At 48.0% G+C, this 24,540-nt stretch overlaps 1 protein-coding gene across 9 annotated transcripts in view; it reads left to right on the forward strand.

Moving 5' to 3' along the window:
• The window catches only part of ZNF536 (zinc finger protein 536), a 478,014-nt gene that overhangs the window by 91,679 nt on the left and 361,795 nt on the right, over window positions 1-24,540 (forward strand). The gene's annotated exons all lie outside the window — the stretch shown is intronic.

Genomic DNA, 24,540 nt, shown 5'->3' on the forward strand with positions numbered 1-24,540 from the left:
ACATGCATGCCCACGTGCACACACGCACACACACATGCACACTCATGCACGTACACACACACACACACACACACACACACACACACACACACACACACACACACCAATTGGCAGACATGTTGGGATTGTACCTTTAATTCCAGGACTCCTGAGGCTGAGGCCAGAGAATTTCAAGATTAAGGTTAGACTGAGCTACAAAGGGAGACAAACTTGTCTCAAGAGAAAAAGGCTAAAAGGTCTTGGGATGTATTTTAGGTATAAAGCCCCTGCCTAGAATCCCCAGTGAGGGGCTGTGGGTGTGGCTCAGTGGTAGAGCCCCTACCTAGAATCCCCCAGTGAGGGGCTGAGGTGTGGCTCAGTGGTAGAGCAGCTGCCTAGAATCCCCCAGTGAGGGGCTGAGGTGTGGCTCAGTGGTAGAGCAGCTGCCTAGAATCCCCCAGTGAGGGGCTGGGGTGTGGCTCAGTGGTAGAGCACCTGCCTAGAATCCCCCAGTGAGGGGCTGGGAGTGTGGCTCAGTGGTAGAGCCCCTGCCTAGAATCCCCCAGTGAGGGGCTGGGATGTGGCTCAGTGGTAGAGCCCCTGCCTAGAATCCCCCAGTGAGGGGCTGGGGTGTGGCTCAGTAGTAGAGCCCCTGCCTAGAATCCCCCAGTGAGGGGCTGGGGTGTGTCTCAGTGGTAGAGCCCCTGCCTAGAATCCCCCAGTGAGGGGCTGGGGTGTGTCTCAGTGGTAGAGCAGCTGCCTAGAATCCCCCAGTGAGGGGCTGGGAGTGTGGCTCAGTGGTAGAGCCCCTGCCTAGAATCCCCCAGTGAGGGGCTGGGGTGTGTCTCAGTGGTAGAGCCCCTGCCTAGAATCCCCCAGTGAGGGGCTGGGAGTGTGGCTCAGTGGTAGAGCCTCTGCCTAGAATCCCCCAGTGAGGGGCTGGGAGTGTGGCTCAGTGGTAGAGGCCCTGCCTAGAATCCCCCAGTAGTGGAGCATGCAACATATGAAAGACCCTTGTACTCAAGAGTCTCTTTTTAAGAGAATAGAAATTCAGAAATATTAGTTGTTGTTCTTTTGAAGGACTCCTCTTTTCACCTGTCTGGGGCACTAGGTACCAAAAAGCCTGGCTTAAGTGTCATGTGATGCCCTGCTATGCCAGCTCAGAGGCGCTTCTTCCTTCAGGGAGAAAGTAGAGTACAGCACAGCTGTTGTGTTGTTTGTATGAGGTCTTGCTATGGGCTGCCTCATAGGCTAGGATGTGCGCTGTACAGATAGCCTGGAGGCTGTACCTGTATTAACCCCAGGGGCTCATGGGGACCTTCCCCGAGAGCCATGACAGACTCTGCCGCTTTAGGCTCCAATGCAGATGAGCTGTTAGAGAGACCAGAAAGGCAAGTGGTGCTTTGGTTGGGATCTGGCCATGTATCTCCATTTTCCAGGAGTCCAGGGGCAACTGTCCCTCCTGCACCACTGGAGCAAAGCTCTGAGATCTGCCCTTGTGTGTCCCCCGATTCTTCTCAAACTCACCCCATCATCACCTTGCCACGCCTTGAAGGTGGGCTGCCTGTTCAGTTGGGGCCTTTCAGGATTGGCATGTGACAAGGATGATGCACTCAGGGGACTTCCTCCCCAGGTACAGTCTATGGCACTCTTGAGGGACAGGCAGGGACAAAAATGGCCCTGGAAGGTTGTTAGCTTAGTGCTGGTCTTCCTCCTTGAGGAAAAGCAGTGTGGAATAGTCTCCTCGTGGGGCCCAGTGTGGACAGGAGAAGTCCTTGGGCTGCTCTCCACTCTGGAGGAGGCACCAGCGCCCGCTGGCAACGTGGCACTAGCAGCCAGGTAAAAGCTTCTGGGTGTTCAGGACGCAGACTCAGCAGGGCAGATGTGTGCACTGGGAAACACCACTCTAGCCCTTCCACTCTACTGAGTCTCCTTCTCCCATGGCAGAGAGGGTTACCCTATGTACTGCCGTGCTATTACGATGGGTCTCCATCACTCTTACATGGTGAGGATGCTCCTAGCCGTAGCCCGGGTGCGCGACTGAGCCATGCCTTTCGCTTTATTTGGAGAGTTTCTTTGCTCAACGGGTCAGATTCAAAGACAGAGCACACGCTCCACAGTGTGGCATGCACACCTTTCTGGAAGCGTGTGCTTTTGGATGGATAGTGTGGAAACTTCCAGCTTGTCTGTTGGCAACGCTAACAGCACAGCTTGCTTCAGATGAATGGGTGTGGTGGTGACACACACCTGCAATCCCAGGGCTCGGGAAGTTGAGACAGGAGGATGGTGAATTCAAGGCTAGCTTGGGCATGTGAGACTCTGCCTAACAACAACAGCAACAACAACAACAACAACAACAGCAACAGCGACAATAACAACCCACCCAAGGGATGGGAATATAATTAAGTGGTGGGAAACTTCTCTAGCGTGGCCAATGCCAAGGGTTCAAATTAGCCCTTAAACATTCAGAAATAGATGTGTGTGTGTTTGCTATGAGCAACTTTGAGTATTTCTAGATAGATCTGTAGACTTTTGTACTACTGATGGGTGGCTGGGTCTATCCAAGAATTATTAGATAGATATGACAAATTGCCCTTCAGGACAATGGTGTGTGTGTATGTGTATGTGTGTGTGTGTGTGTGTGTGTGTATGTGTGTATGTGTGTGTGTGTATGTGTGTGTGTGTATGTGTGTGTATGTGTGTGTGTATGTGTGTGTGTGTATATGTGTGTGTGTGTATGTGTGTGTATGTGTGTGTGTATGTGTGTGTGTGTATGTGTGTGTGTATGTGTGTGTGTATGTGTGTGTGTGTGTATGTGTGTGTATATGTGTGTGTGTATGTGTGTGTGTGTGTGTATGTGTGCTTGTGTGTGTGTTTTACATACACATCTACCAGTGTTCTATGCATGCTATTCGTGTCTGTGTCAATAATATATTTTGCATTTTTATCTTTATGTGTATGTGTGCGCACCTAAGTGTGTATGCATGTCACATGTATTCAGTTGTGTGTGAAGGCCAGGAGAGGGTATTAGATATCTTAAAGCTGGAAATATAGGTGCTTGTGAGGTGCCTGATATGGGTGCTTGGAACTGAACTTGCGCTGAACTGCAAAACTGCCAAGCGCTCTTACCCACTGCGCCATCTCCTCAGCTCCAACATACTATCCTAAGCAGGCCACCAGAGCCATCTGCCTCGGGACATATATTCTTGTATGAAACACAAGAAACTGTTTTAAATATATGTAACAGAGGGTCAATATTCAACATATGTAGAGATCTTAAAGATAAATGAGGGGAAAAAATCTCAACAGTGCAACTTAGAGGAGACATTGGAGTGAGCTGCAGGGTTGATAAGGGAAGTACAAATCAGATATGGCCTTCACACTGGCCAGCGATACTGAGCGCTGGTGACATTTTGAGACACTAATAGCACGCTCGGAGGCCAGGACTACTGAGCCAAGGTGACATGAAATGGCGGGGCCTGGTCACCTTCTTGTATCTGAACACGTCCCTTCTTTAACAGAGGTACAATGAACGCGTCGGAGACGTTTGGAAAACTCTGAAGCGGTTGTTTCTGCTTGGCCTAGGTGCTAATGCACAGAGACTAGGCCACCTGCCTTTCCCAGGTTCGTCTGTGGGTCCCACCACTGCCATCTGCTTTTTCTCCTCCAACACCATGGCACCCCGCCCCCTGCCGGCCCCCCAGGCCTGTGTGTTTGAACCCCTGGCTGTGATTCTGTACAAACCATAGATTCTACGTGCTGGAGGGGTGCTGAGCCCCCTCTCAGGGACCCCCCGGCCATCTCCATTGGAGGGTGTACTTACTTATCCTGGAGTGTCCAGCCAAGAGGAGAAAGAGCCACAGAGAGGCGTTCTGCCGGTTCTCAGAGCTGCCCACAGGCTCTGTCCCCCTCCCCCACTCCCCCCTCCCCCATCGTCACTTAGGCAGCAATTTCCTCTTGTTTCTCGCAGCCACCTATAGGAAACACTTGAATGCAGATCGTATCTTGATGGTATTTACTAATATAAATATTTGCTTTGTGGAAGTAATGTTACAGAAAACGCTTAAGCTGCGGGCTAAGCAAATGGAACCCAGAGGTAAGAGATGCATTCTGCAGAGGGGAGCTAGTGTCTCGGGTGTCTCCATAGTGAGACCCAAAGAGCAGGCAGCATTGCTACTGCAGGTACCACACCTGTTCTTTCTGGGGACTTTTTTTTTTTTTTGAGACAGGGTTTCTCTGTGTTAGCCTTGGCTCTCCTGGGACTCAGTTTGTAGACCAGGCTGTCCTCGAACTCACAGAGATCCGCCTGCCTCTGCCTCCCGAGTGCTGGCATTAAAGGCGTGTGCCACCACCGCCTCTTTGCTTTGGAGGACATCACTGTAGGCACTTGGGCAGTGATATCCCCAGGGTACTTTTTGAGCTTACTAGAGGCCATTGCCAGACCTGATTCAACTACAGGGTATCCAGGAATGTGCTCTGGGCTCCTCAAGGAGCCTACGATACTTAGGAAGCCCAAGACAGTGGGTCAGATGCTTGGTGTGACAATCAAGGAACAAGAAGAAGATGGCGCCGGGGCAGGGGAGGGAGGGGGAAGCAGAGGAAGGCACGCCAAAAGTCAGAGAAACGGTGCAGAGGCTCCATGGGAGGCCCAGTGCCCGCACAGCCAGGAAGGGGCCAGGTGCCAGCACAGCGGGGGGGGGGGTATGTGCAGAATAGTGAAACATGGGCTTATTTCAAGCAAGATTTCCTTCTTTCTTTCTTTACTTACCTATTTGTTTGGAAACACACAGTCTAACTATGTAGCTCAGGCTGGCTTTGGACTAGAGATTCTCCTGCCTCAGTCTCCCAAGTACTGGGATCACAAATGTGTGCCGCCCTGCTTTGCCGCAGATGACTGTAGACAACTGAATTAGAGACAGCGACCGTATGAGGTCTTGGCGCTTAGGAGCGAGCAGAGGGCGGGGAAAGCGGAGGACGGTCTTCCTTGGCCTGGCTCCGTGTGTAGCACGTGTGGGATGCCAGGTGTGAAGGGAGGACTCCTGTGTGCACACCCAAGTGGTTGCTTGTGTGCACGCGAGTACAAGTACGTTTGCTTGCGCATCTCTTAGGGTGATGGTCTTTAGCTTGCTCTCTAGAAATGAGCCCACAGGCCCGGAGTCTTGTGCCTTACACACTTTTGAGGTCAGCTTTCTTCACCCAAGGCCAATCCAGATTTCCAGATACCCCGGCTCACAGAGGCAGCTCTCTCCCTTCCTTGTGACGTGATATTGCTAAAGTGTTTGTAGCCCCTCACGGCATTGCCTTTTTTTTTTTAAACAAATAAACGAATAAACAAATGCGTGCTAACTGCCAACTTCTTCGGCTGTCCAGACTGCAATCGGCTTTAGCAAGGGAGTAGACGGCATGTTAGAGACCATGTTGACTAATCCTTGCTCTGTCTGAGCCTGCTTGCCCAGGCCATAGACAAATGTGCTGGAGGCGTTTTAAACAGAACTCTGGGCATGACCACAAGCACATGCCAGAGAGTTAAAGAGTCCACGTGCTTCTTGCAGGTGAGTATTTATAGGAGAGGCTATGTAGATGAGGGTGCCTGCAAGTGCTCGCTCTCTCTCTCTCTCTCATTCAGATGGTTGGTTGGGGCAGGAACGTGCTTGGATGATACCCTGCTTTTATTTATTATTTGCCACCAATGTGACTATTTTTTAATTTTTTTTTAAACAAATAATTTAGTCGTAAAGCCTCAGACTGATTTTATTTATTTATTTATTTATTTTTTTTATGGAGAAATAGTTCTCGCGAGCTAATTTATTTTTCAACTTTAAAACATCAGCATTTTATAGATCGGAATTTCACAATGTGAGGATGATTGCTACGTACAATTTGCAAAATTGTGATTAGCCAGCCCTTGCTTTGAGTTAGTTCTCCCTAATTCACAAAGCCTTCCAGGAATAGTCTGCACAAAATTCAGTTTGCAAATTGCAGGGCAGATTTTTAGAGGGCAGTTTAGAGAATGAAGTCCTAAGGGTTTTTATCTATATTTGTATCTCTTGTTAAACTAAACTCTTATGTAAATGTTACAGTCTGTAAATAACTAGCAAGGCTGCCTTCTTCCAGGCGAGATTGCGTCTCCATTTTTTGAGATTTAGCAAAATTATTAAATGACAGAATTGACTAAGTTGCAAGTATATTTGGAAGGAGCTAATAGCATTAATCAATTTCATCCATCAGATGGGATTGCCGCTAATATTGGAGGGCTTAAAAGTATAGAGACCTTTGTAGTAGTGGTTGAATTTCTTATAAATTGCCAAAAAGATTTTAAAGCGAGCATTGCCCTTAGTGATGTTTTAGGGGGAGTAAAAAAAAAATGGAGATCATCTTGTAGGTTCTTTTTATAGCCCTGAGTGTTTCGGTAAACCTTGCCTGGCTGTACACAGTCTGGCTTCATCCGCTACTACACAGGAAAGAAATTACCGGATTCCATCAATATTCCTGGCGATCTTCATTTTCAGACATCTGCTTCTGTCCTTTTTCCTTCTTCTTTTTTTTTTAAAATTACCATTTTACTAACCTCGATGAAATATAGTTGGTATCCAACGATGACGTGAAAGAGCAATTGGATGATGCTCCCCCCCCCAAAAAAAAACCCTCAAAAACAAGCAACCAAACAAAAGCCGACCGCATTGATCAAACAGCAAACATTTTATCCCAACAGCTGTTGATGTTTGGGTAGCCACCACAGCTCTATTTTTTTTTTCTTTTTGAATTCTAGGTAACTTACAGAAAATTTTTAATCATTTTTAATCTTTGAATTAAACTGAATGGGTGCCTTCTCCTTTTAAAGTAGATGGTATAGAGGGCTCATTCTAGTCGATTTTAGTCAGCGCCCAGCTTCTTCTCATGAAAAAAAAAAAAAAGGCACAGTTTGTTAACTCTGTGCCCCTGCGCGCTGCACACAGTTTTATCAGTTAGACTTCATCAAGTGCATTGCATTCTGGGAGTACAGCCAGGCACACACACACACACACACACACACACACACACACACACACACACACACAAGAACCTGGTGTGTCTGGGGTCTTCATTCTAGGGGCGCTTAGGTGGGCATGCTAGCTAGCTCCCCTCCAGGGTCAAGTGTGCTTGCAGGGTCAAGCAATGAGGAAATTGCTTTTCTCTCTCTCCTGTAGCTCCACTTCTCACACGGGCTGGGCGCCACCTGCCTCTGCCTCCCAAGCGCAGGCATTAAAATCTTATGCCACCACAGCTGGCTTACTTCATCTTATGTTGGCTGCTTGAGACCAGGACTCAGCCTATAGCTAAAACTAGCCTGAATCTTGCACTATAGCTTCAAACGAGGCTAGCCCTCAAACTCTTTCTCCTCCTGTCTCAGCCTCCCGAGTGCTGGGCTTTAAGGCGCTGGGCCAAGATTTCCTCACACCAAATCTTCCTCTCTGCTTTTGCACACTTCTTGGTGCCTGCAAGAGTTTTTAAGGCTTCTTCTGGGCAGGACAGATGGGCGTTGTGTCTGCGTCTAAGGGCCCCTTTACATATGAAGAATGGACAAGTTCAAAGCAAGTGACCTGAAGTTTTTATAAGAAAGTGCTTTTATCCTGTATCAACTCCGTCCCTTAAATATTCTGGGATCAATATTTTGGGGGCGCACAGTAAGTTTTTTGAGCTCCTGATGCCCAATCCCAAGAAGTCACTTCCTCATTCTCAGACGTGGCCTTCTGAGTGCCTATGGTTCAAGGCTGCAAGGCTTCCTGAGGACCCGAGGCCTGGGGTTTACCTCACAGCCACCATTCTGGTTCGGCTACTCACGCCTGTTTTAATCACCTTTCTTGCTATGGCAAAGGTACCCAGGAGAAATTATTTTAAATGGGAAAGAATTTATTTTGGTTCACTGTTTTAGGGATTTCAGTTCATGATCAGTTAATTACATTGCTTTTTGGTTAAAAGTTAAGTGGGGAGAGAGAGACAGGGGGGGAGGGGGAGAGGGAGAAGGAGAGGGAGAGAGACAGAGACACAGAGAGACACAGAAACAGACAGAGAGACAGGGAGACAGAGGGAGACAGAGACAGACAGAGACACAGAGACAGAGACAGACAAGACATATCCTTGATGAGCACGCCCCCAGCAACCCAGCAAGCCATTTCTGTTTCCTCCAGCCAGGTGCCCCTTCTACTAGCTCACTCAGCTATGGATTCATTAATCATCAGTAGACCAACTCATGGTCCAGTCATCTGCCAATGACTCCCTACCAAATGGGGACCAGCCTTGAGATTCGTCAGCCTTTTGCGGGGACACTCCACTCTAGACCTTGGCGGTACCTTACACAACCGTAGGAAGTCAGAGCTTCCAGTAGGAAAGTTGAGTGAGATTCAGAGCCTTTGATGCCCTGGTACCTTGTGGGGACTACAAAAGGTCAAAGAACGTACTAGATCTGAGATGCTCTTCTAATGACTAGAAAAGCCATGGTACTAGAAGCTCCATTTTTTTCCTGAGCCTAGGTGGGATTTTTTTTTTTGGTTTGTTTGTATTTTTTGTTTTTTTTTTGTGTGTGTGTGTGTGTTTTTGTTGTTGTTGTTGTTGTTTTTAACAAAGCAGGGCATTCTCCAGGGACAAGGAAGTCTTCCAAGGGACTTTGTGGTCTCATCGTCTGGGCTGAGCTTCCCTGGAAAACTCTAGACCTCTAGCACTTGATAGATGTGAGTTCATGTGTGAGTGAGGCACTCCCCTCTAGGTTTAGGCCTGGCATGGCCAAGTGTCTGTTCCTGCTCCTTCTTTCTCTATACTCTCTACTCACCGGCCTCCTCAGGCACTTACCTCCTGTTGGGCAACACCCTCCTTGCCTCCAGTTTGTATCCTGGATCTTTCTTGAGCTGCTGATTCACCCACAATCAATAATTCTATTCTTTTAAAGAAATTACAGAATATCTCCAAGCACGCAGGGAAAGAGGAAAGCGCAGAGCGTGTTGCTTTTGGTTTGATGTGTTCTGGATTTAGAAGTGCTGAATAATTCATTCCCGCCTAAAAAAAAAATAAACATATAATCTGTATCGGAACTTGACTGGGTGTTTCATTATGAATATCTTCCAGGGTTCTTGGGTTGAGCAGGGTAAGAAGTCATTGTCCCTCCCTGTAGCCATCCATCCAGACTTTCATCCCAGATTTGCCCTTCTACTCAGCTATCCATCTATTTCCTCTCTAACCCTCACTGATCTATACACACACCCATCCTGTGCCCATCCATCTATTCATTTACCCATCACTCATCCATTTATCTACCCTCACATTGCTCATCACCCATTCACCTGTTAGTCATCTATCCATCCACCCATCCATCCATGTATCCACCATATCACTCATTCATCTGTGCTATCACCCATCATCCATTTATTGATCAAACAACTCATGGACACATCTGTACTTCTGTCCATCCACCCATCACCTGTCTATCTACCTTCTTATCAACCACCCATTAATTTACTCATACACCTATCACTATCACTCACTCATCTGTCCACCTGCCTAATTATCCACTCATCCATCCATCCATCCATCCATCCATCCATCCATCCATCCACCTATCAGTTTGTAATCATCCATCAACCCATCTACCCACCTATTACCTTCCTATCAATTTATTTATTCATCTATCTACCTGTTCATTTTTTATCAGTCCACCCACCCACCTATATGTCATCCATCCATCCCCATCCATCCAACCACACACCTATCCACCCATCCACCCACCCACCCATCCATCTATCCATCCATCCACCCATCATCCATCCATCCATTCACCCATCTACCCACCCATCCATCCATATACCCATTCATGCTTCCATCATCTATCCACCCATCCATGTATCCACCATCTATCCATCTACCCATCCATGCATCCATCGTCCACCTACCCATCTACCCACCCATCCACCCATCCATCATTCATCCACCCATCATCCATCCACCCACCCATCCACCGATCCATCCATCCATTCCCCATCTAGCCATCATTCATCATCCATCCACCCACCCATCCATCCATCATCCATCCACCCATCCATCCATTATCCATCCAACTATCCATCCACCCATCTACTCATCCATCATCCATCCACCCATCCACCTATCCATCATCCACCCATCCATTCATCCATCTATCCATCATCCAATCCACCCACCTATCCATCCATCCATCATCCATCCATCCATCCATCCATCCATCCATCATGTTTTAGGCAGTACAGATTTCTAAACATTATATGTTCCTTTGTATTCTAATGGATAGCTCATATAAAGAAATCACCATTAATGATAGGTCATTTCCTGCTTATTGTTCTTGATGAAATCAGAGCCTTTCTTTATACGATTTTTGTTTTTTTTCCTTGTTCTTGCTGAACATTGATCAGATGTTAATGGCCATATATGATAAATTAGGACCCTTTGGTAAACAGAGAAAAGGAAGGAGGCGAGGAGTCGTACAGTGAGTTAACTGTTATTTTCGTTGAAAGTTTTATGATGGGTGGATGGATAGATGGATGAATGAACAGGCTGGTGACAGGTGGGTGACCGGACGTATGGATGAACAACCGGTAGATAGATGAATGGTAGGAGGTCAGTAGATGGGCACATGAATTGTTGTATATTTGTATATACAGATGGATCGGTGATAGGTATATGAGTAAATGAATGCGTGGTTGATAAGTAGGTACGTGGATGGTTAACGGGTAGATAGATAGACCCATAGGTGCATGACGGATGGGTGATGGTAAGAGCAGGATTGTGTGTACAATGCATCTTAACTGTATTCACTCCCACTCCATCTTTCAAGCTCCCCAGCCTCAAGCCCCCCTTTTCAGCCTTTCTGTGTATGCACGTGTGGCCTGCATGTATACGTGTCCACTGCATGCATGCATGGTACCCAAGAGGCCGGAAGAAGATGCCAGATTTCCAGGAACTGGAATTACAGATGGTTGTGAGCCACCATGTGCCTGGGAACTGAACCTAGATCCTCTACAACAGTAGCAAGCATTCTTAACCACCGAGCCACCTCTCTAGCCCCCTCTTTCTGAAGAAAAACCCATTGAGCCAAATCAATGCTGCTCATAAGCCCATTGCTGTGGAATTAATTACTGGGTTGCAGTGGCCACACCTAAAAGAAAAGTGACTGCCCTCCCCCACAGCATCTGTCAACTGCCAATATCTCTTCAGGCAGGGAGGGGGCTCGGGAGTCCCGCCCACTTCCACACTGGAATTTTTAACTGGCAGGATTTGTGTAGGTCACCAGAGCTGTGGTGAGTTCCTGATTGAGTGAGAGCTCTCATTCCAAATTTACATGCATCCGCATTGGACATTTGCAAAGCTATGGGAAGTGGTTCGTGCCTTCCTCGCCCGTAGGAAAAACAGCACACATAGTGAGTAATGGCTTTGGTGTCAGGGCGCATGATGTTCCAGCTCCACATTCTGTACTGAGCATCCGAGGGCTCTGGCATTACGTGTGTGAAGGATCCGGGATAGCTCTAGCTACACGGTATGGGCCTGGCTCTCATCTGTGCCGCTGCGGCTAGAAAGTCCTCCAAGCCTCGTGTACAAACACGTAATCGCCCCTGTGAGATATGAAGAGGGTAGAAAGTCATCCAATCACAGTGTCTCCAGGTAGGATTTGGGAGTGTGGTAAGGATGGAAAAATAGCATCAGGAATCTCATGTAATAAAGTGGAAAAACAGCTAGACACACATAAACCCACCTGTGCATCCTCCCTGTCTCTTGTTTCTGTGGTGCTCTGTGCTGTCTTGGGACAGTTTCAGGGAGTCCAATCCCAAGTTTGAGTCATTGGCGATGTGCCTGCAGAACCTCTTTTCTTTATAAAGCAGCCTGCCTCATGTGTCTAGTTACAGTAAAGACATGGAGGCTAGTATGCCTGCTCTTGAGGCCATTCCTTTTCAGTGGGCTGGAGAAGTTGGAGGAGAGGTGGGCAGTCTTGATAGCCATTGCCCGTGAGGTAGCAGGGCTTCTTAGAAACTTCCGTTTCTTCATCTCTGAAATAGGAAGTGGGTGGTAATTGCTGTGTACCGTGGAGGCTGTAGTGGGGTTCAAGGAAGAGTCATACAAGGAAGTGCCCTCGAGGCTGAGGGCTGTGCAGAGGGCTGTCTAGGGTGCAGTGACAGTGGTCCTCAGGCTGCAGAGGGTCCCTGTGGCTCTGATCCCATGCATCCTATGTGGGGAGCATATGTCCCCTCACCCGTCTCCTCCTTACAGGTCGCTCTGATGATCTTCTGGGGATGAGCACCAGGTCTCGCACTGCCTTTTGGGGTTCAGTTCCGCGTTCTGTGGCCTGATGGAAGTGTAGCCCTGGCACCAGATATTGGCTGGCAAAAGATTAGTCCAGATGTTACTTGCGAACAGATTCCAGATGTGGGCAGTGTGGGGGTGAGCTGAGGCTTGATCATGGGTGTCCAGCTGTACCGCTAAGACAGACATGTGGCTGCGTCCGTCACCTCTCCTGGTGTGTCACCGTCTGTGGAGTGAGGGGCTGTCCTCTCTCATTTGAAATTCTACAACGCTTTAAGAGGCTGTCGTCCCACATCCACTGACTGTACCCCGAGTTCCCCCTCTCTTCTCTGCTAAATCACAGTCAGAAACTTGAACTTGGGGTCACGCATGAAGTCATGAGTGTGAGTTTATTTTCTGCATGTGGAGTGTTCTTTATTTATAGTTGAAATCCCCCGAAGATTAAACTTTAAAAAGATTTAATGGTGCTGGGGTCAGATGCTCACCCCTTGCCACGCTGCAGGCAAGCAGGCAAAGCTCAGAAGAGCAGGCTCTCGGAAGAGGCGGAAGAGGCGGAGGTGCTGCCTCACCTGAGGGGGAGGGCTGGGGCCCGGGTGAGGGTGGGGTCGGCCTATGGAGTCGGGCACAGGGTGAGGAAAGGATGACAAACGTGGGCTAAGCATGGAAGCCCTCGCTCTGTGAATCGCCCTGTCCCCTTTCCCTCATGACAGGGGGGTCTCCGTTTGGACAGCCACACACGTGCCTCGGGTATATTCCCAGGATTCTCTTAAAGTTGGTTGTTTTTGACAGCTTGTGAGGAGAGAGGACCGAGGGATGAAGACATGGCTGTGAGCCTCCTTCCTGGCACACCAAGATGGACTGTACCACACAAACGGCCTTCTGAAGACACTTTTTGTTTTTTTTTTTTTTTAATGGGAAAATTAAAAAAAAATATTACGTTTAGTTGTCCAGTTTGGGCCTACTTGCTGAGTCTTTTTTTTTAAAAAAAAAAAAGAGGGTACTATCGTTGAAATGAACTAAACAGGAGTGTGTGTCCCCTCAAACTTTTGGCATAAAACTCAAGTCCAAAGCCTCAGAGTTCACAGCAAATTGCCAAAGACTTAGGCCTGTAGTCCCCTTCACCTCTGACCTCTGACCCCTGGCCCCTGCCAATGGAACTCGGTCCCATGCCTACTTCCTCTGGGAATCGGGGCTCTTCTTGGCGGGCAGTTATTTTATGACTGCAGTAGAGTGTTTTTCAAGCCTGCATTTGATTTTTGCTTATAATTATCTCCACATAAGATTTCAATTGTAGATTTTTGAATTGGAGACACATGAACCCAGCTATGCATGTTAAAAGATCAGTGACAAAAATCACATGACATTGGCATGCTGTAATTGTTCCCCTGGTCCCCCTCAGCAGGCTTTGTTTGGAACTTCTAGAAAAGCCTGCAGGGAACAGCCACACACCCTTCCTTCAGGGGCTGCTTTTATGAACTGTGTTCGCATGTTAAATCTCTTAAGTGAGGCACGTGTTTTTGTCACCCTCGGGTCACACTTGTGTGCTTCATGGGGACCATGGCACGGTCATCTCTGTCACTGCTCCGGTGGGATTTTATCCTGTGGGCAATGCATTTGCTCTCCGATGGGGGAATTAACAATCCTAATGAGTCTTTTTTTTTCTTTTTAAAATTTATTTATTTACTAATTCATTCATATTATATTTCTTTTTTCTTCATTTTTTTCTCCTTTATTAATTTATTCTTGTTACATCTCAATGGTTATCCCATCCCATGTATCCTCCCATTCTTCCCTCCCTCCCATTTTCCCCTTATTCCCCTCCCCTATGACTGTTCCTGAGGGGGATTACCTTCCCCTGTATATGCTCAAAGGGTATCAAGTCTCTTCTTGGTAACCTGCTGTCCTTCCTCTGAGTGCCACCAGGTCTCCCCCTCCAGGGGACATGGTCAAAGGTGAGGCACCAGAGTATGTGAGAAAGTAATATCCCACTCTCCACTCTACTGTGGAGAGTGTTCTGTCCATTGTCTAGATCTGGGTAGGGGTTTAAGGTTTACCGCCTGTATTGTCCTTGACTGGTGCCTTAGTTTGAGCGGGACCCCTGTGCCCAAATCTGCCTATCATAATGTTCTACTTGTAGGCTTCTAGGACCCTCTGGATCCTTCTACTTTGCCTTTCTCCCATGATTCTCTCATCTAGAGTCCCACTAGAATGTCCTCCCCTCTGTCTCAGTTTCCTGGTAAGTGAAGGCTTTCGTGGGACATCCTAATGAGTCTTAAGGTTGGGGGGCAGGTTTTTATTACTCAGCAGCCTTCTCTATCATAAAGAGCACATCTCCAATAGTGCAGCTGGACACCGGTGGCCAGAGGTCTGGACAAGCTGGACCGGCACAGGCTCCTTGAATCATGATCACCATGAACCAGTCAGGTTGTGTGTGTTGGGTGGTGGTGATGATGGTTGTGGTGAAGGAGGAGGAAGAGGAAGAGGAGGAGGAGGAAGAGGAGGAAGTAAGGCTGGTGGTGATGGTGGTGGAGAACGAAGAGGAAGAGGAGGAGGAGGAAGAGGAGGAGATAAATCCTAGGACCCTAAGTGTATAAGGCAAACACACTGCCACTGTACCTCATCCCCAGCTCTTCACTAGTGAATTCTAGGCAAGTGTTCTGCCACTGAGTCACAACTCCTACTGGGCCATACCAGCAGCCTGGGGTAGGCTGTGGTTGTGTGTGTGTGTGTGTGTGTGCGCGCGCGCACGCGCCCGTTTTCTCTCTGATAAGGGTTAGTGCGAAGTAACACATGTGAAACACCATGCACAGTACTTGGTGCAGAGTGAAAGACTTTTATGTGTAATTATCATGATGGTGGCTGCTCAAATACTGGCTTAGGGTTGAGCAATGAGGCCCTTTCTGTGCTCAGCTGCATAGCTCCCCTGTGGGTGTGGAGATGAATTGCTGGACTGCACTGACCATAGAGCCCGGAGAGGTCCACAGGGAGAGCCTCGCCAGCCTCACTAAGGAGCAGCCTGAGACATTGGGAATGCTCTCTGCTGGGTATGGCGACCTGAAGACAGCACTCCCTCCCCCCTGTGCAGGCTCCTGTCCCCACCACAGGAACGCTTCTGCGTGCCAGGCGAGGTACGAAGGGTCTTCACACAGCCTGCTCTGCTCTTGACCTGCACTCAATGGATGTTCTCGACAGTGACCAGAGGGAAAAACCGGCTCTTAACGATCACTTATTCGATAAGTTGTGGTGTGCTAGCCTTCTGTCCACGTGCGCCTTAACCCGAGTTCCAACTGGGTCATTTTATAATGCGATGCCTGACACATGTGCTCCTGGAAACAAAGGTCTGATGTGACGTTTCCACCTATGAGAGCGATCTAACTGTGGCCTTCAACCACAGAGGAGAAGCAATCATATCTTTCTCTAGGAAAAAAAAAATCGTTGCCTGCTCACAGCTGCGAAGAGTTTCCTTTGGTATATTCCCACTTCCCCGTTGCTCATGGAGTCAGCATCACCAGGCCATGGGTGCACTTTTCATAAAGGTCACTTCTGGTGGTGACCTTTTAAAATTAGGGACCATCAAAAGTTACTTCCAAATGTTGGCTTCTTTAATGTCACTCTTCCTGATCTCTCGTCCCCTCCCCTCCCCCTTTCCTCTTTTGTGACAGTAGAATTTGTAAGTATTTTTGACAACGAAAAGAGGGTCACAGAAAAAAATGGATTTATGTGAGGGAAAGTATTAAAGTAAGTCTCGTTGGAGAATTTGTGTTTCCAAGGTCGAGAAAGCCAGTAGTTTTAGATGAGGCCCCTCAGTGTTGAGAGGGCTGGCTTGGGGCCTCTCTCCAGTCTTTCAAAGGACAAACACCTGTCCCAAGCATTTGAGATTACAGGCCACACATCTGCAGGCGGCAGAACAGAGCCGCATTGAGAAAGGCTCGGCAGGTCGGGGACAATCAGCTTACTGGGAATAGTTTTGCTCGGTAGGAATGTGGTCCTGCTCGCTGAAAACATATCCTCTGTGCAGGGAACACACATAATCCGAGGCCAACCTTGCCCTTGGAGGAAAAAAAAAATAGGCTTATCTGGAACTTTGGATGGATGACTAGGGGGTGGAAGGTGGGAAGGGATCCATTGCAAACCTGCTAGACAAACCAGCGGCTTGTAGGCCTAGACACACGGAGAAACCTTAATAGAGCTCTGTTTTGTGAGGTGGATGGGACCGGCTAACAATAAAAGAAAACCCTTTAAAGTGGCAATTAAGTTGCATTTAAAGGAACCCGCTAATTTATAGCCCTTACAAGTACTTGCTAGAGTCACTTTCTGTTTGTTTTTTGAGAAAAGGTTTCACTGTGTAGCCAAGGCTGGCCTGGAATTCTAACTCTTCCTGCCCCAACACTCCCTCCACAAGAGTTGGGGTTGCAGGTATGTGCCCCCATGCCTGGACAAAACCACCTCTGGAGCCACAGACTGTTGTTTTGGGGTCTCTTTCCTTTCACACAGCTACACTGCTCTGAACTGCCAGACATTCCCACGGTTGTGTTGATTTTTTCCCCCCATACAGCACATAATTTTTTTAAATGGAGATTTTTTTTTTCTCTTTCACGGTGGCAGAATATTTTGCTCCAAGGGCATGACTTAACTTATTGGGCCTGCACATGGGGATGATACTTTCCCCACCAAATTTCTGAGGGAAAGGAAAAAAAAAATCAAAATCGATTTGACTATTATTGAACTGAACTACCCAAGTTACGGAAATATTGATTGAGTAAAATGAGACTAAAATTGTGCAAAAGTGTATGTTTTGGGTAATACTTTATTATGTTTGTGATCTAAATGAGATACTGTACTAAAAATAAAAATACCATTATGGCAGGTATACAGTAGGCACTCAATAAAGAAAGCCCCTACTTCTGTTACTATGACGATTCCCATCACTACCAGTACTACATCTGATTTTTCTGAATTAGGCAAATATGGAGCAACGCATCTTATACTTTATTCATCAGAATGTCAGGAGTTTCTGGGTGCCCACACGTTAAATATTAATTGTACTAAGTCTGATCCTGTCCAGGTTTGTGGCACAGGGAATTATATTAAAATAAATTTAACAGTGTAAGCAGCTTGGACCAAAAAAAATTGTATGACTAGGGCAGAAATCACCTGTCTAGTGGTTGGTTCTGAGCGCACAGGGTGGGAGCGGGCAGCTCCGATGTGTGCCTGCCTTCCCTGTGAGAGCAGCGTGCAGCCGTTCTCTGGGCTGGGTGTGGGTCCGAGAGATGCAGGAAGATTCATGTCTTTGAAGAAGGGAACCGAAGGGCCTCATCTGAGACCTTGCTCTGCCTCCAAAGGGATTTAGAAAAGTCCCCTTTGCTGTTTCCAGGACACAACCTTCTGAGGTTTCCCCTCTCTCTTAGTTCATGGCCGGGAAACAGTGCTAGGGCCTGGCTCCGTTGACCTGCTCTTAGGGCACAGCCATTGCAGCACTGGCTCCGTTGACCTGCTCTTAGGGCACAGCCATTGCAGCACTGGCTCCGTTGACCTGCTCTTAGGGCACAGACATTGCAGCACTGGCTCCGTTGACTTGCTCTTAGGGCACAGCCATTGCAGCACTGGCTCCGTTGACCTGCTCTTAGGGCACAGCCATTGCAGCACTGGCTCCGTTGACCTGCTCTTAGGGCACAGCCATTGCAGCACTGGCTCCGTTGACCTGCTCTTAGGGCACAGCCATTGCAGCACTTGGCTCTGTTGACCTGCCCTTAAGGCACAGCCATTGCAGGCTTGTGCTCTCAGGGTCAGAAATGGGGAGCTAGCACACAGCAAGGGGACTTCCCTGTGTTGACGTGGAGCTTGCCTTTTTGCTCCCAGGGGCTCGCTGCTGGGCACAGTGTGGCTTACAGTCTCTTACCTTCGCTTGAGCTAGGAGAGGCAGAGATCTACGGATGTTCGTCACACAACCATACCGCTCTTTCTGCAGCTGCTTTCTGGGTTTGTATTTAAAGAGCTTTCTGTCAATACGTTGGGAAAAACCACATGTTCAAGGCCATTAACACCAGGAAATCAAAGCAACCCACGTTTATCTTTGTGACAAAATCCTGGGTTTCATCATTGTCGGTTACCATCTCCACACCCCCAGAATTGAAACAAGGTCTAACTCTGTAGTTAGGCAGGCCTGAAATCCAATATATAGCCCAAGCCGGCCTCAAGCTCATGGCAACCCTCTTGCCTTGCCCTCTCAAGTGCTGGGATGGCCACGTGAGCTGCCATGCAGGACTTACCAGGTCTTTTATTATTATTATTATTATTATTATTATTATTATTATTATTAATTTATTCAGACTACAACTCAATTGTTCTACCACCACTTGTATCCTTTCGTTCCTCCTCCTTCCCACCCCCACCCTGTTACCCTCCCTTAGGTCCATGTCTGAGGGGAACCTCCTCCCCCACTTCATGGTCACAGGCTAACAAGTCTCATCTTGGTAGTCTGCCTGTTCTTTCTTTGAGTGCCATCATGCCTTTCCACCAAGGGGAGGTCATCAAATATGGGACACCAGAGCTCATGTCAGAGTCAGTCCCTGCTCTCCACATAACTGTGGAGGATGTCTTGTCCACTGGCTAGATCAGAGTATGGGTTCAGTGTTTACTATTTGTATTGTCCTTGGTTAGTGCAATAGTTTGAGCAGACATACTTGGGCCCTGATCCACCCTTTACAATGTTCTTCTTATAGGTTTCTAGGATCCTCTGGATCCTTCTATTTCCCCATCGCCTGTATTTCTCTTACCTAGAGTCCCAGTAGGATGTCCTCACAGGCTTATCAGTTCTTAAACAGCAGCTCCTGATTCTTATGTGTCACACAACGACCCCGCCCAGTTCCCACTTGCAGAATGGATTGGTGATAACGTTGGCCTTACTGTTTCCAGAGGGACACGTCCACTTTGAGCTTCGGCCAATAGCATTAAGTGTGCTGCATCTAACAGGACAGATTGCACCTCCTAACCTTTTCACTTCCATTACAGTTCCTTTGACTCTCTTGATTTCAGTCAACCAGTCCATAGTCTTGCTATGGCTTGGCAGTGACCAATGCCTGCAAAGGCATCCAACATCTGGTTGTCACTATCCTATGTTTGGCTAGCCAGTTGTGGGGTGGTTCCACTGCCAGATCTTTGGTGCCTTTACCTTAGGACCCTCCTGCTGCCCTCTTCTCTCCACTGCTGTGTCCATCTGCCTCACCACCCACCCTTTTAGCTGCTTCCTCACACTCTTCCTCAGCTCACAGCATCTCTTTCCTGCATTCTGTGCAGTCGAGGAGCGGGGAAGCGGGGGAGTAGGGAAGTGGGGGAGCGGGGAGACTCATCTCTCCACCTATCCTGCGTCATTTCCTTGCATTTCACTTTCCAGGAGAAAAGCACACAGTTGAGACCACGAATCTCACTAAGCTAAGAGTCTTCAGCCATGGTAGGTCAGCCATGGTCCGGTCATGCTGCTCTCAAGGATGGTAGTGATGCTTTTTCTTTTTTCTCTCTCTACCTGCTGTGGATGGTCTTGTCTCCATGAGAAAAGAAGAGCTCCCTGGAGTGCACCTTATCTTTCCCTGGCATCAGTCCCCTGTGCCTTGCTCTGTGATACAGGAGGCCACAGGAGCCTCTGAACGATGTATGGAAAGGTGACCATGCTTGCCTGCCTACACTCACCATGACTGTCCGTCCTTCGGTCCTTTGTTCACCTTGCCTCCTTCCTCTGTAAAGTTTACCTAATTGTTTCCTATCTTTCAGCCCCACTTACTATAATATTAATTTACAATCTATAATTATTCTAATCATTTATCCATTTGCCATCTTTCCTCTTCCCATAAATAAATATTCATTTGTCTGTGTTGTCCCCTAGAATCCATACAGTGCCTGATATGGGCGAAAGCTTTATAAATACACTGAGCTCCCATGATTCATGAGTCCTGTATATTAGTTAAGTTTCTTGTTGCTGTTAAAAAAAAATACCTAACAACAGCAACCTAAAAGAAAAACAGTATATCCAAGCTCACAGTAGGAGAGTACAGTCCGTCCTGATGGGGAAGACACCGCGTGAAGAGGCTGGACACATGGTGCATCTGCAGAAAGGAAGCAGAGATGAATAATGGTGCTCAGCTCTCTTTGGTTTTTGCTGTTGCTGTTGTTGTTTAGTTTGGGATGGCCTATGGGCTGGTGCTGCTCACCTTCAGGGTGAGGCTTTGCTCTTCAGGCAGACTTTTCTGGAAATGTCCTTGTAGCCCCAGTGAGAGGTGTGCCCGCTAGGCGTCTCCAAATGCAGTTGGGTGGACAATGGAGACTGACCAACACAGGAGGCTGCTTCTTCTTTGACTATAGCCCCAGTTTGCATGTGGAAGACTGCTGGTCCCCTGATGAGAAATCTGAAGATTCTACTAGATCTCTGGTGTAATCCGTTGTGGGGTTCTAAGTCCTGTTCAAGTGCAGATGACTCTGGGCCAGGTAGAAGCTGCTGATGGGACAATGGCAGATGGTAAACTATGGGAATCCAGCGGCTTGTTTGTCATGGTCAACAGGAAGGATTGGGGAGGGTTGGGAAGGGACCCACACTATCTGACATCAGCCTAGCGGTAGGGCCTTCGAGAAAGACATTTCTTCTCCACGGGCCTCCCATTACTCTCTCTGTCTGGGGCTTCCCCAACTCCATGCTGGTGATGAACCCAACCACAGATCTGCCACGTGCTCTGTACAGTGGCCCCTTGTCTACCTTTTGCCTACCGGGAGAAGCCCTTCTAGCACTTTCTATGTGGCCCAGCCTCACCCACATCCGATGACTTACCTGATACAGAAACCTAGAACTCTGCCCTAGGGATGTCCACCCAGCCTCTGGACCCCCACTGAGGCCAACCCCAGACAAACCACCCCACGAATTAGTGGACCTTGTCTGTGTTGACACATCTATTCTCAACCTAATGATATGTTTGTTTAAGTGATGACTGCTGTCCTCATTAGGGACTTATTGTTGAGCTTGGAATAGTGATTATTTTTTGCTGATATTCCTTTTCTGCAGAGACGATTTTTTAAAAAAAAAATATCTCTTTGGGTATGCTATGAATCCTTAATGAGGATAGTTAAATTTAAAAGAAACCCCCAAATCACCCTTCAGGTTGAAAATAGAAGTGTCTACCCAAGCAAGCTGTTAATTTGCAGATTATTAATGGACACAGGACAGCGACACACCCACAACCTTCAAGGAGCATGCCCTTCATGTGAGCATGGTGGCTACCAGGTAAAGAGGCTGAGCCCATGGGAAGTGAGGGCTTGGAGTTCCAGAACATTCTCTTTACTTTATGCAGAAAGAGACATCGTTCTGATGATGTGAGTATCGTTCATGGCTTCCAAATTGGAGTCAAAGCCATGCAAATCCTGGGAATGGGTAAAGAAAGATCTTCATAAAAACTTATTAGCTGGACACCTAGAAAGTTAGTTAATGAGCTCGTCGACAAACCCTGAGCCCCATCTTTTCTTTGGAGTTGTTATTAAATTCTTGGAAGGAAGTAAATGCCAACTTCACAGCTCTTAGGCCAGCAGAGTAAGACACTCAAGATCAATATCTTGGCTGACCTCGGGCATGGGGTTACAGTTCTCAAATCAGGACCTGCAGTTAAGCATGAGGTTTCCTCACCCAGAGTCGGGGTTGGGGGCACGCTCATCTCTATCCACCCAGTCTTGTCTGTATGCTGGGTCTATGCATGCAGCCCATCCCCCCGTCCCCACTTTAATAGCTATATTTGTGAAAGCGAGGACTATGAGAGAACCCTGGGAACCTTCACCCTGTGTCTTGGTCAGAACAATTCTGTTCATGGTGAGCTTAAAATGGTCTCACTAGCCCTTATGGTTTCCATGCATTCCCATGGAGCTGGGGTGGGCGGGAAGTGAGGAAAGTACCGGAAGGAAGTCAGAAAGAAGGTGTGTGCTCAGAGTGTGGAGAATGTAACCAGGTGGAGCCAAATTCCCCAAGAAGCCGCCCATTGTTGCTAACCCTCCAAACGCTAGCCAGGCTCTTCCGTCACCACAGCCACGGAGCAATGACGTCAGGAAGTAGAATCATGCTCTTCAGTGTATAAGAAGCTGTGTTGTCTTAAATCTCAGAAATAGGACTGTGGGTGAGAGCATCCCCAGCGGGGAAATAGGACTGTGGCTGAGGGCATCCTCGGTGGGGCGGATGTTACCCAGTAACTCTGCAGGGCTCAGACTTGCGTCAGATGTGTGCTGAGTTAGGCAGTGGGTCCTTGGTAAGTTGCATCAACCCCAGTGCCTGGCCTCTTCCCAATGCCTGGCCTGTCTTCTCTCCCGCTTCATGGCTTCTATACTCTGGGGCTGGTCGACCCCCCTCAACCAGTATGTACTGGAAATTTGGGGGTATTACATCCATCGTAGCTCCCTAGTCTGCATCCATGTCTGAATGGAGTCTTCTTCCACTTAACCATCCCCAGATCGTTTGAAACATTCCGGATGTCTACTAGTCACCTGGGCTGAGGCTGTGGTGCTGCTCCCTCTCGGTCCTGCGTGCGTTGTCTCTAGTTGGTACAGCTTATAGGTCAACAGCAGGCTGTTCAGCAACTGCTTCGAGCCAAGAGGTGGGATGGAGACTGATCACAGAGCGGATCCAGGCCAAATAACCATCTCCAAGGAAAGAGAAAGATGCGTTTCTAGAGGGTTCTAAAGAACAGATCCACAGATGGACCAGGGAGGAGGGACGCCAACCACGGCCAATTAGCATGCTCCCCCATGTGTGTGTGTATGTGTGTGTGTGTGTGTGTGTGTGTGTGTGTATGTGTGTGTGTGAATGTTCATATGTGTGTGATGTAATATGCACACCTGCAGGCATATGTATGTGTACCTGAGGCTGCCTCTAGAAGTGTTTTCTAGATCCCTCTCCACCTTAGCCAGAGAGATAATAGCTCTCAATTGTACCCAGAACTCACCCATACGTGGTTAATTCTGGCTGTATGGCTATTGGCTTATTTCAGGGATCTCCTGTGGACCTTCTGTGGGCCCAAGTTATATGTGGAATGCCCACCTGACATTGGTGTAGGTTCTCCGTTTGGATCCAAACTGTACTCCTCACCTTTGTGTGGCAGTCACTGATGCATCTTCCAGCCCAGTCGGCATCTTCCTAGCATGACTGTGTGTCCTATGCATGTGTGTAAGGCTGGACTTGCTCACAGGGCGTTAGAGCCTAGATGAAAAGTCTGTTCCAAAGCTTTGGTGTTTATCGTCTGTGCCTTCTAGATACTGCCGCTACATAGGCAGGGACTACGTCTGGTCCAGTCACTTGTTTTTCTGGCATGTAGGAGGTGCTTATTTGCTGAGCAAATGGGTGAACAAACGGAACACCAATTCAAGGCATGTTGAAAGATAAGATACAGGCTAGCACTGGGCCTGGCATAGAGCCTTGCCAGAGGGAGCATCAACAAAGGCTTTGGAAATGCAAGGTTAGGAGAGGTCCTGTCTGGAAGGTAGCTTAACATCTTAGAAAGCTCCTAATGGATCCTAATGTGCATGTATGTACACACACACACACACACACACACACACACACACACACACACAAACACACACACACACACACACACAAACACACACACACACACAAACACACACACACACAAACACACACACATACACACACACAAACACACACACACAAACACACACACACACACACAAACACACACACACAAACACACACACACACACACACACACACACACACACACACACACACACGGCCTTGCTATTTAATCTGGGGTAGCTTTGAACCTGAACTTGTCACTCTCTCACCTTTACTCGCCCATGCTGGGGCTATAGGTGTGCGTCTGCCCATGTGGGCCAAGTGGATCTTGGAGTCTTGCGTGATGCTTGGGGTAGTCAGGAGGAAGAGGGGCAAGCCTGGAAGGCACGCTTCTGTCGGCGGGCCTCCAGGAAACATGTCTGGGCTTGGAGTTGAGTGTGAAGGGAAGATTTAGAGACCATGTCAGAGAGGTCATTAGTGGCCCGCATGTACGGCCTGAGCTGGAGACTTTAGCTGTGACCCCCGATGTTATTTTAAGGTGGTGGCTTTTTCCATATTTAATTATGAATGAAATTGCATTTGAGGACAGCAGCTGATGATGGTGTGTGGTTATGCTGTGTGGGCTGCTTTCAAAATAGCTCACCCCAAACTTCATTAGCGATTAGTTCGAGGAAAGTGCAGCCTGACCCGCTGGCATTTTTTTCATAGTG

Source organism: Acomys minous, assembly GCF_964271855.1.
Source record: "Acomys minous genome assembly, chromosome: 20".
NCBI classification, from domain to species: Eukaryota; Metazoa; Chordata; class Mammalia; order Rodentia; family Muridae; genus Acomys; species Acomys minous.